General features: G+C 39.8%; 1 long non-coding RNA gene across 1 annotated transcript; it reads left to right on the forward strand.

Annotated features, from left to right (window-relative positions):
• Positions 1 to 3,226: 3,226 nt before the first annotated feature.
• Positions 3,227 to 12,782, forward strand: LOC140527118 (uncharacterized). Its single transcript, XR_011974682.1, has 3 exons — positions 3,227 to 3,725; positions 4,021 to 4,110; positions 6,879 to 12,782. It is a non-coding gene; the product is annotated as an uncharacterized lncRNA (long non-coding RNA).
• The last annotated feature ends 276 nt before the right edge of the window (positions 12,783 to 13,058 follow it).

Here is a 13,058-nt window from a genome sequence, read left to right on the forward strand (position 1 = left end):
GCCAGGTGAGTCAAACCACTAGCACCTTTAGCCTAAGACCCTTGTAAATAGCAGTGTTCTTCCTCGCCAGGTTCTGTTTCCAACCCTGCCTTCACAGTCATCATCCAGGGAATCATTCCTTGTAGAAATGCAGCCTGGCAACTGTTTCTGCCAGTGTTGCAGCTCCTACTTCCTCAGCAGTCACAGCTATTGAAGACCCAGAAAAGTTCTCACCACCTATGTCCTTGGCATTACTGAATGACCCAACATCAGAAATGGATATGGGTTTATCAGTGTAAATAATGTTAAAGGAGAAGCTTTATTATCTGCTCTGCTGATATATCCTAAGGACACCAGGTCTTTTCCATTTGATTTGTTGCTAAAATCTCCTTTATATCTAGTCTCCCCCTAAAAGATTATGAGCTCTATAGAACAAGGATTATCTCTGCTTTTCTATTTATGTACTCAATCTTAGCACAGTACTTTGCACAGAGTAAGGATTTAATCAATGTATTTTCATTCATTCATTCATAAACCATCTCAAAGTGTGGACTTACACAGAAAACCAACTATATTTGCAGGTATAATTCTAGTGCCTTTAAACTCTTGTCTCTGTTTCTCTTACTGTATAGTCAGACCTTAGGGGGAACTTTATGAATTATGGGAGAATTGTGAGTTAAGGGCATAAATTGATACATGAAACTGATGTCAAATTCTGGGACTTGGAAGAAAAAATAATATAAATAATAGAAAATAAGAATAGAATAGAATGGAAAAAAATAGAAAAGGAGGCCCTGAGACTTAATGACAAAATAAACACATCTTAATTGGGGAAGAAGTTCATGGGCTCCATCTTGGTGACTGTAGGGATTACTCCAACAGCAGTTACATGGATATATAAAATCCCTAATGTAGTTCCATGTTGTTTTTGTAAGAATGGCACTCATGCTGATAGTGCAATTGGGCTATGCCTTCCATAGACTTTCCCCTAAACCTACTCCTTTTGCAGATTTTACTTTCTTTGTCAATTGCATCACCATCTTCCCAGTTATAAATCAGAGAATCTCAGAAATTTCAGAAACCATCTAGTCTGACTTGGACATGACCAAGAATGTCCTTTATAATGTTCCAATCAAATTGGACTAATCTTTATTTGGAGCCCTTCGTTGAAGAGAAATCTCAAGCTATCCAGAGAAGCAATGTATTGCAATGGGCCTTGAGAGTGCTGGATTTAGGGCCGTAAAGGGTTTGACACTTGCTGGCTGTGAGATTTCGGATACAACTTCACTTCCCTCATCTGTAAAATGAGGAAGTTGGCTTTAAATCTATATAGATCAGTTTGTATCTTTGTTGCTATAATCTTCCAGTTTCCAGGTCACTCTCTCTTCTTCTTCAAATTCACTATCTAGCTTACCATCTCCCTCCCCTCAACCCCAACTCCTGGCCTCCTACTTGAAGATTCCTGTATACATGTTAATATCACCTTGGGCAATCCTGGCTCCCATGACCCCCCATCTTCACTTCACCTCAGCTCATTCTCAAGGTTGGTTCAATCAATTCCTTTGCCTCGTAGTACTTCTGCTGTTGAACTACAGCCATGGTTCAGCCTTGGATCTCCTCCACTATCTGTCTTCTCTTTTCTTAGTCTTGCTTAATATTGTTAGAAAGAATTAGCCCATTAAACTAATTGAATTGAGATGGAATGGAAAGCATGAATTGGCTTTGGCAAGGATATAAGCCCTTTCTTTCTCAGAGTCTATAGTGAAGTAGGAGAAGGGTTTTGAGGTTTTAGGTTGCAAAGCAGAGGGAGCTCATGGCAGATTGCTTTTATTTTGTAAGTCAAGTAGGAGGCACATTAATTAAGCAGTTTGACTCAAAAGTGGATTTCATCTGAGAGGCATTTGTCTTCCTGTTCTGTTTGGCAGTATAGAAACAGCCTCTGGTTAGGTTTTATATTCCTACAGTTTCAAAAGGTTAAGATGTCCTTTCATCCATTATCCTCTTAACCTTTATCACTTTTGTAAATGCAAAAAGAAAATGGAAGGAAGGCAGCTTGGAGGTTTTATCATAGTCACTGCCACCACCACTAAGTCAGATATGAAGTCCAGTAAAGAAGTAGTTTTACTTCTCCCTCACCCCATAATTCGGCTCTGAGTTAGACTTATGGGTAGATTCGATTTCTGCCAGGAGGGGATAGGTCCCAAACTATGTAGCCTAGAGAGAGTGCAAAGCCTTGATTTAGTTCTGATTCTCTATGTACTCCTTGGAAGTATCTCCCAAGTACTGTGGTCTCGCCTGGGTCACTGAGACCTGGAACTCAATCCAACAGGGAGTAGCACCAGTGGGAGTTCGCTTCATGTTAGATGACCCACACTAAAAAGGAGAGAGTCTTTCCAAATAACCCACACAAAAGAGACATCATCATCATCATCATCATCATCATCATCATCATCATCATCATCATCATCATCATCATCACCATCATCAATTTGTGTAATTTCTCAGGGCAATCCTGGTACTCTGCCCAGGAAGACATACTAGTGGTGACGCACATTGGGGAGAGAGAATGTTCTGCTCCTCCCTATCTCTGGCCAGGGCTGCTTCTGTGCTGGGAGGCAGACTTTGCTGACCTTCAAGCACACACACCTACAGGCATCCATACTATACGATGTAAAATGATAACAGGCTGCATTCCCACGGCTCTCTCTTTTTCTTAACAGCAAAAGCTTTTGAAAACATCAATGCCCGCATTCCAGAGACTATACAAATCACTCCCCTCCCTGCTGAAATGCCAGGGTCTTTCTAGTGAATCACAGCAACTGCTTAAGAGCATGCAGGGGTTATAAACAGCCTGTGCCACAGGGAGCCAGGGAAGTTGCCGACGCAGTTTTTTCTTGAAGGGCCAATGCACACCATTAAACAGGTGATAAAAAAAAATCTTCAGTGTTGGCTAACGACCTAGAGAGCAGTGAGTCAGAGATGTCACAATAGCCTGGCATAAAATAGGAAATACCTGTAAACTATTCTTGTTTTCTTAAAAAAATTTTTTTTAATAAACTGACCATTGTCATTCTAGAGCCTTTGGGAGGTGGCTTTCTCTTTGATTCAGTGCCTCTGTGTCACAAAGAATGCATTCAGTACTTCCTGCACCTAAGATATGCAGAGCCTGGGGGGCATTCCAAAGCTGGGGGTGTTATTTTTTTCAAGCAACCTTAAAGCAATTTCCCCTCCCCATGACACTCCCCCCTCCTAGTTCACTTCAGAGGCAACATGATTTAGCAGACAGAGAAGTAGACTTAGAGTCGGGAATACCTAAAATCAAAGCCCACATCAGATACTAGCTGTGCTACCCACGACAGAAGATCAATGGCCTCTCAGGTCCCTTCTGGCTTGGAATCAATGAATCTGAGACCCTATTCTGTCGCAATGCACAATCTTGTAATGGCTCAGGATTTGGCTGCATGAGTCCTTGAAGTCCTTATTATCAGATCACCACTGAAGTACTGCTGTTTTGATTTGGTGAGCAAAGCTCCACACTGAGGCTGCTCCTATTTCTTCATGCCTAGGGTAGTGAGATGTCATAGGCACCATTAAAACAGCCTCACATGAAATGGGAAGACCAAATAATTAAATATAAACTACACAGAAAAGATTACAATGGTGTAGTATATGATTGCAGAAAAAAGGCTGATCTTCGAGGAAGTTGAGGCAGTCAGGAAAGACTTCAGGAAGAAATGGGACTTGAGGTGAGTTTTGGTGAATGGGTAGGATTTGGAGACGCAGGAGGCAGAAGGGTGAGCACATATGGTGGTGCTTTATTAGGATGCCCTAAGCACTTTTTTACATTTTCCAGCAATGGGGAAACAGACAGAATACTTTGTCTGTCCAGGTAGAGTGAATCTGTGTGTGTGGAAGGTTTTCTCCAAAGTCTGAGGGAACAATTGGGCATGGGCTTGGGAGCATTGCTGGAGGACTTCTACTAGAATGTAAGGACTACAAAGAACATTGGAGAGCATCCAACCTAATACTCTCATTTTATAGATGAAGAAATTTGGAATTTTTGGGAGAGTGGAAAGATCACCTATTCCAGAAGAGATGGAGACCCAAGGATTTGTCCAAGGGTACATACAAGTAAGGAATAGAAGTAGATTTCACACTTGGCTCTTCTAATTCTAAATTCATGTTCCCCGCCCCCCCCCCCCCCCCATATATTGCTTTTCCTGGCCTGTTGCCATGTAATGAGCCAGGAAGGCCCTAAAAAGGAAAACAGATGACTTCTGGTTGTAATATTCAACTTACTTTTGGCATTAGGTGATGCTTGAATGGATGAGAGAATTAGTTAGGTGTGGGAGAATGATGGTGGCCCAATTAGCTATGTCCCTAGGAAGTAATACAATTAATATCATTGTTTGCATAAGCAACTATTGAGCACCCTTTCCCCTGGAAGCTTTCCACTCTCAACTTTTTGTGACATTCCTCTCCTTGTTACATTCTCCTCCAACTTGTAGGACTGCTCTTTTTTCATCTCCTTCCCTGGTTCATAATTTTCTTCCTATCCCTTAAGTGAGATTGTCCCCCAAGGCTCTATCTTAAGTTCCCTTCTTTAAAATTTATAGAATTTAGAGAGAAGGGACCTTTGGAATGATCTAGTTCAGTCAACTTATTTTAAATTTGGAAAAACGGAGGCTCAAAGAGGTTCATTAATTTATCTAGTTACTTATTCAAGGTCATATGGCCAGGAAGTGGCAGTAAGTGGTTGAGCTCATTATTCTTTATTTCGGTGCCATCCCAGTGTCTCCCCCCCCACCCTCCCTTAGATTAGAGGCATCAGAACCATGAGCCCTTTCCTGAAGAGCTCAACATAGACCTCTCATCAATATTTTCTAGTCGGGTTTGTTTAGATGACCGCACCCTAACTGGGAGCTTGTTACCATTTTAGCTGCCAGAGGAGAGTGCTTCCAGGTGAATGTTTCCTCTCTCCAACCTAGGAATGAGCGAGTCATGCTGTCCTCTGGACCCCTTAGTAAGCAAATATCTGAAAGAGGCCAGACCTAGTATAATCACACTTGGCTTTCTGGCCACCATTAAGATAAACCCATTTGGACTTTGCTCAAAGCCGGAGCCATCTCCATATTCTCCAGGCCCCCTCTTCACTCACATTGACATCATAGGGCCTCATCTTCTCTTGCCAGGAATTCTTTTTTCCCCACTCCTAAGCTCTCCAACCTATCCTTAATGCAACTGGCAAAATAATTTTCCTAATGCACTAATATGACTATGTCATTTCCTTGCTTAAAACTTTTAGTCAGCCTCCTCTCCACAGGATAACATAAAAACTCAGAATGGGATTTAAAGTCTTCAATAATCTTTCTGTCCTAATTTCACATTATTTTCCTCTGTGGACTTTTTAGCCAGACTTTTAGCTGGCTATTGTCTGATCTCAAATCCCCTCCCCCTGCATTCAAACAAGTAAATGGTCTTCATGCCTGAAATGCCTTTTCTCCTCATTCTTTTAAGACTGGGTTTAGGGGCCACCTACTCTGGCAAATCTCTGGTTCTCTAAAGGAAGGCGTTCGGATCCTTATTTAAGTTTCTAAGAGCACTATGTCAATATCACACTATATCTCTTTAGCCACTTTATCTCACTAGCCATTTTCTATTACTCGTCTCTGTGTCACCATCATACCTAACCTCAGTATCTGGTAAGCTTCTTGAAGGCAAGGACTGTAGCATCTAGATGGAACAGTGGAAAGAGTCTTGGGTATGGAATCAGAAAGACCTGAGTTCAAATTCTGCCTTAGATACTAGTTCTATAACCCTGAACAAGTCACTTGACTTCTGTTTGTCTCATTATCCTCATCTATAAAATGAAGATGAATAATAATAGCTATCTTTTATAAAGCATCTGTGCTAAGCAATTTACAAATATTACTTCATTTAAGCCTTACTGCCTGAGAGGTATAGACTGTTATTATTCCATTTTATAGTTGAGGAACCCGAGGTTAAATGACTTGCCCGCAGTAACACAGCTAATAAGTGCCAAAGGCTGAATTTGAACCAAGTCTTGCTGATTCCATACCCAGCACTCTATCCACTGTGCCACCTAGCTTGTCAGGATAAAATATGAGGTAGCTGGGTGACAGCTAAGTGGTATAGTGGATAGAGCTCTGGGTCTGGAGTCAGGAAAATCTGAGTTCAAATCTTACTAGATGTGTGACCCTGGGTAAATCGAAACCTGTTTGCCTCAGTTTCCTTGACTGTAAATGAGGGTTATAATAGGACCTACCTCCCAAGGTTGCTCTAAGGATCAAATGAAATGAAATTTATAAGTTGCTTAGCACAGTGCCTGGCACATAATAGGTCTTATATAAATGCTTAGTCTCTTCCCCTAATATATATAAAGTGATTTGTAAGTCTTAATGCTCTCTCTAAATGCTATTATTATTACTTTTCCTCTATGTACCCCCATCACTAGCGTAGGGGTTACTTGCACTGAATTGCATTAAACAATCTTTAAAGCCCAAGAACACACTGTCCCATGTTAAACCAAGAGAACTATGATGAATATAACAGGGCTGAAGAACACCAGAGTGATGTCATGGGTCTGGCACTCAAAAAGCCTCTAATTAATTGTGGGAGCTCAGGCCAATTGCTCCTCTTTTCTGGGCCTCAGTTTCCCTATCTATAAAATTCTTTGGTTGGCCCAGAAACTTTCAGTTCTAATAAATTCTTGGAGCTTGCAGCTGAGCATCTTTCCAAATATCTCACCTTGAGGAGCTGGAATGAGTTCAAGGTAATAGGCAATACCAGGCACTAGCTCAGTAGACCCTGTGGAGGATCACCTTTAGAGATATGTTGACAGCATGGGAACAACCTTAAGCAGAATTATTTATTTTCAGATGTACTTGATATTTCTCAAGAGGAAAACACTGGCCTTCAAAGGGAAGGAAAATCACTTCTTCTGTAGTATCAGGGACTTAAAAAAGAAGAAAAGGAAGGAAAAATCAACTCTGTGAGAATGACTGAACAAAATCTGGTATGTGAATATAATAAAATCCTCTTATGCTGTATGAAATAACAACAAAGATGAAGAATTCTGAGAAACATGGGAAGATGTTATGAATTCATTCAGAGTGAAGTTTCTTGAAAGGAGGGATTATTTAATTCTTTTTGTTTGTATCCCCAGAGTCTAGCATGAGTCCTGGCACACTGGAGGTGTTTAATAAATGCTGATTAATTATAATGTGTCAACAAAACAGTGCTGGTAGGTAGTCAGGCTCTGATCAGTTGTAATGACTAATTGTGGTGCAGAAGAACAAATGAAACATCTTTCCCCTCTCCTTGAAGAAAAGTGACATGGTAGGTAAGGTGCTGGATTTGGAGTCAGAAAGACCTGAATTCAAATCTTGCCTCAGACGTTTATGAAATTTGGACAAGTCACAACCTCTCTCAGTCTCAATTTCTTTGTCTATAAAATGGGGATGATAATAGCATCTGCCTGTCAAGAGTTGCAGTCAGTATCCAATGAGATAGTATATAGAAAGTATTTTGCAAACCTTAAATTCATATGTAAATGGTAATTGTTATTATTACTATTAGATATGCTGTCAGCTAAGATTTCTGATTTGATTAGTTTTACTGTAGTATTTTTCTTTGTTATGAGGTAGGCTTTTTTTTTTAAAAGCAGCTTTTTCTCATTATGTTACTAAATCAAGTATAATTGCCCCTGGCCTCCCTCCTCACTTCAGCCCTTGCCCTAGATTCCTTCTTATTCAAGGCAGTCTCTTTGACCCAGTGTCACCATACTATCTGCCAGATCAGCGTTCATACTTTGGTGTTCTACATTGGGCAAGACCCTGAGCAGGCAGTCCATGCTGGCCTTTGACCACTTTACTGTCATTGCCTGGCTGAAATAACCCATCCTCTATCTCATCCCCTCAAGTTAAGTGTTTTGTGCCTTCCCAGATGACAATCACAAGCTAATGTGATAAGGCTGGAGTAAGCCTTGCAGGGCTCTACCTCTCCTCTCCCAGAACAGATATGTGTGCATTTCAACCATGATTTTCAGGATAAAAAGCAGTATGATAAAAAGCAGCATGGGGGAGGTTGGGAAGAACCTGGACTTCTAATTAAAAGAGCTGGATCTGAGTCTCTGACTCACTACTTACTAGTCATAGAATATAGAACGTATATCAAAAAGTTACTCTCAAGACTCAGTTGCTTCATCTGTAAAATGGAGATAATGATACTTGGACTGTCTTCTTTATAGGGTTGCAAAGAAGGATAGCATGGCAGACAAATGGGGCAGATATCTTTGGGTGGAGCAGTATAACACAGTTCAAATCACATTACACAGGCAACATCGACTCTGCCAACACATAGAGCTAGTCAGTATCTAATACGGTGCCATGCACACCCAGATACTTCATACTATTTAAAGATGATGATGATTTATCATGTCAAGTGGATTAGGAAGGAGAATTCAATGAATAGATACTGTTCTAAACAAATTATTCTGGAGGGAAATGCTAAAGCAGGTGATTCATCTGAAAAGTGAGTATAAAAATTTCATTGTGCATTATACATTGTCTGGTTTGGTTTTCCTAAGTGTCCAAGGTATAGTCATGAGTTGTGACTATATCTGACTGATTTTTTGCAAATAAACACAGCAGGAGATATACATCCAAACATAGGTTGCCCCCTCCCAAGTAGCAGTCACTTGAAGTGACTACATGAAGATTCCTACTGTGTTGTTATAGTGTCATTGTAACCAGTACCCACACTGTGCCCTCTTCTGTTCAAATTCTTATTTATCAAAAATGGTGGAGTAAGAAGTAAATCGCCCTAACTCTCCTGTATTTACTTTCAAACAACCCTAAAATAGTGCCCCCAAACAAATCCTGGAATAGCAGAAGCAGCAAAAAAATGGGCTGAAACAATCTTTGAGTCCAAGAAACTTGGAAGATTGGCAGGAAAGATCTGTCTCACTTGGGTAAAAGAGGAGCACAGTCCAGGACAAGAAGCATTCCAGCAAGCCAGCAGGAAGCCCCATCTAAGCAAATCAGCAGTACTGGTGAGCCACAGTGTGGTGGAGCAGGCAGACACCAACACCAGGACCCATGACCCCCTCCCACCACATGTCTCAGGAAAACTGGGGGAATGGGTAGACTCTAACTCTGGGAATTGCCACATGCTTCAGTGTAAGCCTGGGCAAATAGACAATCTCCAGTGACCAGACCTTAATATATGTCAACATATGGCAAACAGGCAACCTCTAGTGGCTAGACCTCCACCGTGCTTCAGTGTAACCTCAGGCAAACAGGTAGACATCAATCCAAGGGTGCCTAAGCAAATAGGCAGCTGTTAGCACCTGACCCTGCCACTTGCTTCAGCAAAGCCTTGGGCAAACAGGCAGCTGCCAGATGCCAGACTCCATGTGCTTTTTCAGAAGAGGGGAGGGGAAGGGAGGGAGAAAAAAATTGGAACTCAAAATCTCATAAAAATGAATGCTAAAATTGCCTTGATGTGTCATTGGGAAAAAGTAAATACTACTAAAAACACTTAAAATTATTATTGATCCCTAGAGCCTAGGAATTTGAGGATCAGAGATGCCTTTATGCCTTTCACCCTCCAAAGTCAAGGGTACCTTACTCTTCCTCATCATGTTCTGTGGAGTTCCTTTTCTGGAATTGCCTTCAGGACCTACCATATCATCTTTTGAAGAAAAGAATACAGGAAATCATTTACATCTAAGTCTAGTAAATCACAAGATTTAGAGATGGAAGGAACCACAGACACTATGTAGGCCAATCCTCTCATTTATAGATAAGGAAACCAAGATGTTGAGGAGGGGTTGGAGGGAGGGAAGTGTTGTAAAGTGACTTGCCCAAGATCATACGGGAAAGTGTCAGAAATAGGCTTTGAACCAGGTCTTCTGACTTCAGGTAAGTGTCAGTAGCCTCCATCTCCCTAACCATCTGCAAACACTTTGGTCAGAATCTTAATCCCCTCCCACTGAACTCTGTTCCTGGGACCCTAACCTATGATAGGTGAACTTTCACCTCATTTTGCCCAGAACCAAGTCAGTACGCCACTTCCTGGCCCAATCCTTCCTCTTCCCTACTTAAAGTTTTCCTTCATTTGTTGTTTTTCCAGGTTAGATTGCAAAGTCCTTGAGGACAAGGCCTGTTTTGCTTGTTTTTATTTGTATCCCCAGCATTTAGCACGGTGTCTGGCACAGAGTAAATACTTCATAATTACTTTTTCACTCATTCATTTACTGTGTCACAGTGTCTCCCATGTCTAGTATTAATCTGGTATTCATCTCATTTCTCTGTTTGAAGAAATGAGACCTTTATCAGACACGCTGAAAGATGGCTTCCCAGCTTTCTGCGTTCCTCCTAATCTTGTTGCTTTGGTTTTGTTTGTACAAAAGCTTTTTATTTTAATCTAGTATTAATCTCTGGTCACAAAAGGAAGCACAACTGTAGTACAAAGATACTCACTGTCTAGTCTGGTTTCATAAACTGACTTGGAAGATAATTACAAAAGAGGAAGTACAAAATTGTTTTGGGAGAGGTCTAGTTTTGAAATCCAATTTTGAAATTTTGAATTTGTAGCATCATTGAAAGATGACATTCATGTCAATGCTCTGAGTCAGTCAATAACATTTATTAAACACGTACCATGTGCTAGGTACTATGCTAGGGTCTGGAGATACAAAGAAAGGTAAAAGCCAGTCCTGCTCCCAAAGAGCTCGTAGGCTAATGGAATAATTTTATGTTATTTATAGCTATTATCATAGAGGTAGAAAGGACTTTAGAGTTCTGATAGTCTAGCCCCCTCATTTTACAGATGAAGAAACTGAGGCCCTGAGAGGAAGGAAGAAAAACATTTATTTTATTAAGCAGTGACTATGTGCCAGGCTTAGTGCTTTACAAATGTTATGTCATGTGATCCTCACAACAGCTCTGGGAGGCTGGTGCTATTAATACTCCCATTTTGCAGTTGACCAAACTAAGGCAAGAAGGCAGGAAGATGCAGGTCTGAATCTCACCTTTGGCATTTACAAGCTGTGTGGTTATGGACAAATTACTTATCCTCTCTGAGCCTCTGTTTCCTTATCTATAAAACAGGTATGCTACTACTGATAGTATCTACCTAATAGAATCCTTACAGTTCAAATGAGATGTGTATAAAAACAGGGTTTTATACATTTTTATTTATATGTATTTTATAAATTTTATAGTATTATATAATATGCATGTATGTGTTTAGGTACATTTATTATATACCTGTCTATTATAATTTTTCAAGGTCATTCTGTGGTATTTTCTTTAGAAAGAAGGAAATAAGTTGCATAAGATACATAAGACCTTGAGGGTAGGAGCAGTCTTTTACCTCTTTTTGTATCTGCAGTGCATTTTTGGATTCCCTTTCCTCAAAATTTCATTATTGTTGTTAGTCACAGTAAGAGTATGTAATTTCATATACAAAAGTTCTGGAGCTGGAATAGACCCTAAAGAGCATCTCATCCATACCCCTCATTTTACAAATGAGGCTTTGTGCAAGGTCACAAAGGTAGTTAATAACAGATTTTGGAACTGACTCCAGGTCTTCTGCCTCCAAATATAGTGTTCTTTCCACAGCACAAACTTGCCACGTTGCCTTTATTTTATTATTATGAGTAGCAACAGAAAAGAAAAAAATCATCTGTTCTGCAAAATCAATTACCACAGACAGACCTGATGGCTTTCAAAGGGGGAAAAAACCCATCACACTTGGATTCTTCAAAAAGAGATTACCATAATTTCTGTGTCTAGTTGCTTATCTTATGCCTTGCCAGCCCAAATAATTTTCAAATAACAATTAGTGTCAGAAGAAATGTTTTGTGAGTAGCAGGAAATAACAGGTATTTACCACTCAAATGTCTTATATTTACCTACGTGACATTTAGTTTAACTCTTTTTTTTTGGAGGGGAGATATATGTTTAATTATACTCGTTTGCTTATTTATTTAAAAAATTTCCTTGCTCCTATTCATCAAGCTATTCCTTGTAACAAAGATTTTTTAAGGGGCAGGGTGTTCAATAAAACTAATCAACTTGTCAACCATGTCTGACAATGTATGAAATTGTCCACACCCATTCATTAGCATCTCTGTAGAGAAGAGATGGTGATTGTTATATTTTCTCAATTTTTCTCCAGGGCCAAACTTGGTCACTTAATTACCTAGCATTTAGCTTCTTTTTGTTGCTGTGACTGTTGCTTCTGCTGTTCTATTTACATTATGACAGTTATTGTATATATTGTTATCCTGATTCTGCTTACTTCACTCTGCATTGGCTTATATAAGTCTTCCTTTACTTCTCTGAATTTTTTATATTCATCCTTTCTTATGGCACATTAATATTCCATTAATGTGTCACAATTTGTTTAACCATCTCCCAATCCACTGGAATATACTTCTAGGTCTTTGCTACCACAAAAAAAGAACTGTTATGAATATTTTGTTGTATACGTAACCTTGTTTCTGTCATTTATCTCCTTGGGATAGATGCCTAGAAGTGGGATCTCTGGGTCAAAGGGTATAAACATTTTAGTTTGTTGTTGTTTTGCTTTTTTGCTTAGGTTAATTCCAAATTGTTTTCCAGAAAGGTTGAAACAAGGCGTAGTTTCATCAACATCCCATCAGAATGTAAGCTCTTTGAGAGTAGTATTTCACTGATTATATGTATAACTTAAGTTTTGTATACAGTACTTAGCATAAACTGGCACTTAATAAATGTTGATCAATTATATTAGCATGCCTGTTTTCCCTCAGACTTTCCAACATTGACTTTTTGTCTTTTTTAAAAATATCTTTGTCAATTTACTAAACATGAAGTGAAACCTCAGAACTGTAGTGGATAGAGAACTGGATTCAGGAGGACCTGAGTTCAAGTTCTGCCTGTAACACACACTCTTTATGTATCTAAACTAAACTTTCAGTGCTTTAGGCAACTCTCTGAGACTTTTCAGTTTCCGAGAAGACTCTGACCTGCTTTGTAGAGCTAGTTTCTTCACCTGGGAGCTCCTAA

Source organism: Notamacropus eugenii, chromosome 2 (assembly GCF_028372415.1).
Source record: "Notamacropus eugenii isolate mMacEug1 chromosome 2, mMacEug1.pri_v2, whole genome shotgun sequence".
In the NCBI taxonomy this organism is placed as follows: Eukaryota; Metazoa; Chordata; class Mammalia; order Diprotodontia; family Macropodidae; genus Notamacropus; species Notamacropus eugenii.